Raw genomic sequence first — 4,533 nt, forward strand, 5'->3', positions numbered from 1 at the left:
TCTATTTGTTCTTTCTGAGCCACCAGATCTGGAAAGGAGGGAGAGGTGATGCCAGGCTGAGGGAATCCGTGGGAGTTACAGGTTCAGATGGGGAGCACATAGGGTTGGAAGAGGTGGGGACAGCACACACGCTGCCCTCAAAAGCAGAAACTAGCATCACAGGGGTCCCGTTTGCCTCCTCTTCTTCAGGGCTGTGTGACAGTGGTGTGGAGGAAGGGCAGAAAGGCACACTCTGGTGGCTGAGACGGGAGCCAGCTGGGAGAAAAGCCTGCTCATCCTCTGCTGAGCTCCTAAATGCTCACCTTGGCAGTCAAGCTCATCAGCATCTGACATGAATGTACCCTCTGGGGCCCCAGATACTCACAGTTCTATAGGAAGGCCAAACACACAGAGGTCAATGGCGTATGAGTAGGTGGTGAGCTCACTTGTGAAGAACAGGTGGGGAAAACCAATCAATGGAGAAATGATGGATGAGATCTATCGGACTGCTGGTTAAGTGGAGGCTAAGGGAAGAGGTGGGTAACATGGTCTTGGTTGACTTGGCAAGGCCTTCCGTGGGGGCAGATAGGGAACTAGAGTGTGGCAGTGGGTGGAAGGGGTGAAGGCTGACTGGAAGATCAAGGGACTTAAGGTGTGGGTGCTTGTGAAGGGAAGGGCTGGCCTCACGTGGCCAGAACAGATCCCAGATGTGAGCACGTGAAGAGGCATGCAGTCAGAAGGACTAGGTGAGCTGGAGTGTGAACCTAAGAGCTAGAACCTGATTCTAGTCTGCCACCCCTGAGACAGGTTTCTACCTCCTTTGGCTGACACAAAAGCAAAGGGGATAAGAATCCCTCAAATGCAGACAATTATTTTAAGTTGTAGGAGCTCTGATACAACATAGTTTTGTCCTTTCAGCAACCCGTGAGATCCACAGCATAGCTCATTTTAATCCTTTTAGCCAATGAGAAAATTGGAGAAGAGAGAGTTCATCTGAAGCCTGAAGGTACATGCAAGTTAATGAATGGAGAATGGAGACAGACATCCAAGTTTCATGACCGTTAACCCAAGACTTCCCCTATGTGGTTCCCTCTCGAGGGGCAGCAAGGAGGCATAGACAGAATAGTCTCCAACACCAGGACTCAGTTTTAGGTGTTCAACCAATGTTTGGAGGGCTTACCTTGTTCCAGCATTAGAGATTGAGTGGTGGTGACAAGGCCAGCACCCCCAGAGCCACAGAGCTCCCAGGGAGCACCAAGGGATGCTGAGGCAGTGATTGATCACAATCCACTGGGAAATGTTTTTGGTGGGGCAGACTGCATTCTAACACCTAAAGGATTTTAAGTTTCTGAGATCTGGAGATCCCTGAAGTGGAGGTGGGTCCCTAAACCAAAACCTTAGGAGAATCTCTCAGTGCTTCTTCCTGCCCCTCCCCCCCCCTGCCCTCCCCCTCACCCCACGCAGGCATCTGCCCATGAACAGATACAAAACCTTCCTGATTACTTAGTGGTTTGCAAACCTTTTTCCAAAAAGTTGTATCTTGGGGCACCTGTGTGGTTCAGTCAGTTAGGCGTCTGGCTTTGGCTCAGGTCATGATCTCACGGTTCATAAGTTCAAGCTCTGCATCAGGCTCTGCTGTCAGTGCAGAGCCTGTTTCAGATCCTCTGTCCCCCTCTCTCTCTCTCTGCCCATCCCTTGCTCACATACTCTCTCTCTTTCAAAATTAAATAAAAACATTAAAAAATAAAAATTACATCTTATTGTTAGTAACTGGAATACATTTATGAATCGAATTTTATAGTTAATTACAAAAATGAGAGAACAAAGAAGCTCTGATGAATAAAATTTTTTAAGTCAAGATTTGTATATGACAGTGCCCTTTTATCACATGCAGGATCTATTTTTTTTTTTATGTCTTTTATTTGTTTTTGAGAGACACAGAATCTGAAGCAGGCTGCAGGCTCTGAGCTAGCTGTCAGCACAGAGCCCGATGCGGGGCTCAAACCCATGAACTGTAAGATCATAACCTGAGCCGAAGCTGGACACTTAACTGACTGAGCCACCCAGGTGCCCCTCACATGCAGGATCTAATTTATTGTATCTGGCTGCATAGTATCAGGAAAATCCTGATTCATACAGATCAGTAGTTACAGTAGTGGTTTAAAAATGTACACAGATCATTCTCATTCCTCCCATCAAGTGGCAGTGTCAATGTCCCCTCTTCTTGCATCTGGGCTTAGTGACTTGCTCATTTAACACTGTTCACCCTCCAATAGCCTTCTGCCCTCATTTAAACTGACAGGAGGAAAGGCTTTATTCAAAGGTCTTCTCCCAAATGAGCTAATCTGTCAGACTTTAACTACAACTGACCCTTGAACAGCATGGGGATAAGGGGCACTGACTCCTCTATGCAATCTTAAATCCACATACAACTTCTGACTGCCCCCAAATCAAATTGCTAATAGCCTGCTGACCAGAAACCTTACTAATATAAACAGTTAATTAACACATGTTTTGTATGTTAAATGTACTATATCTGTATCCTCATAGTAAAGTAAGCTAGAGAAAAGAAAATACTAAGAAAATCATAAGGGAGAGGGGTGCTTGGCTGGCTTAGTCAGAAGAGCATGTGACTCTTGAACTTGGGCTTGTGAGTTTGAGTCCCACATTGGGTGTAGAAATTACTAAAAAACAAAACAAAATAAAAAATAGGGGCACCTGGGTGGCTCAGTTGGTTAAGTGTCTAACTTTGGCTCAGGTCATGATCTCGAGGTTCGTGAGTTCAAGCCCTGCATTGGGCTCTGTGTGACAGCTTGGAGCCTGCTTGGGATTCTGTGTCTCCCTCTCTCTCTCTGCCCCTCCCTACATGTGCATGCATGTATGCTCGCTCTCTCTCAAAAATAATAAACATTAAAACCAAACACACACACACACATCAAACCTTTTAAAACTTTTTTAAAAAATAAAAAATCTTAAGGGAGAGAAATTACAGGTAGACTGTTGCACTGTATCTAAAAAATGCATGTATAAGCAGACCTGTGCAGTTCCAACCCATGTTATTCAAGGGTCAACTGTACATCAGTGGGCTCCAAAACTTTTGATATATAACACATTTCCACTGACATTTATTAGAAGTTCTAAGATAAAAATTTTAAAGTGAAGCCAAATGAAAGGTTATGAATTCTTGATGCACTTCCACTATACCCCAGAGTTCCTAAGGGAAAGCTGATTTAAACCATCCAGCTACTTCCCTTACCTATGAGGAAGCTGGCCCACAAAAATCTCAGTGCAGGACTGGACTCAGGGCTCCAGCTCTCCAGGTTGCCTTTCCATACACAAAACAGGTTTATTTCTTCCCTTTGTTCTTATACATTCTGGCCTGAAAGACTCCTCTCCTTTCCCATAGGTCTACTGACAGGGGCCCATTTGCAGAAGGACTATTTTAAAACGTCTCTTTTTCCCAAGCAGTTGTCGGAAAACTGGGATCCAAATGCTAGCTCTATCTGGGCGTGTCAGAACCCTTCCCCCACCCCTCATGACTTAGCCTGGACTCTAGGCTCCACTCCAGGGTACACAGCCATCTCCGGAAAGGTCGATATCTCCTGGGCCTCAGCCTGCCTGCTGAATGGGGCCCAAAAGGCAGGGCTAGTGCAGTGAAGCCCCAAGACCCCCCAGTTCTAGGTCCTCCAGTTTTGTGATAGAGGCTACCCCCCACCCTCTCATCAGATGTCAGTGGTCAGCAGAAAATACATTTTGAACAGGTATCAGCCCTCTCCTCAGAAAGAGCTCTCCATTCCTGAGAGCTGGACGAGGAGGTGGTAGGGGAAATCCACTTTAAACTGGCAGAGTTGTCACTCTGGACCATCTAGGAAACCCTGCTCTTGTTGAGGGTTCTGCCTGTGTAATTCTTAGGCGTGCCTTGCCCTGGTAGGGGGCGCCTCAATATGGGAGACCCACCTGTTTCTTTCTTTGGTGCTGCTAGTAGGGCAACCAGGCCAGTTGTTGCTTCCTCTGCAGAACCTCTGCACCAGTGCTGTATCCACTTCAAGGAACAAGCAACAAGTGAAATTAATTTTAGTAATATACTCCACTTTAGCCCAATATACCTAATATTACTACGAGTTCAACAGGTAATCAACATAAAATAGCTATTTTACATTTTCTTTGTGTACTAAGTCTTCAGAATCGGAGGTGTACTTGACCCTCAGCACATCTCAATAGGACTAGCACGCTTGTTTCTGGGCTCCACAGCTACTCTCCACCAGTAGCTACTGTGATGGGCAGGGGGCGGGGGTTGGGGCGTCTAGAGACTTACAGGACCCACAGACCTTCTCAAGCCTCTGGAAGAAACCTCCCGGTCCCACTCGCCCTTCTCGCTGCCACCTGGCTCCCCAGGGGGCCCCGGTGGTATTTGAAGGCGCCCCTCCGCTGCGACGCCGGGCTTCAGCGTCCCCCTCGCTCTCCCGGGCCGGGACTCGTCGGCGCCCAGCCTCCTTCCAGACCGCCGGCCAGGCCGGGGCTGGGGGGGCGGCGGGCAGCTGGTGCCCCCGGCCG

Source organism: Suricata suricatta, chromosome 1 (genome assembly GCF_006229205.1).
Source record: "Suricata suricatta isolate VVHF042 chromosome 1, meerkat_22Aug2017_6uvM2_HiC, whole genome shotgun sequence".
Lineage (NCBI taxonomy): Eukaryota > Metazoa > Chordata > Mammalia > Carnivora > Herpestidae > Suricata > Suricata suricatta.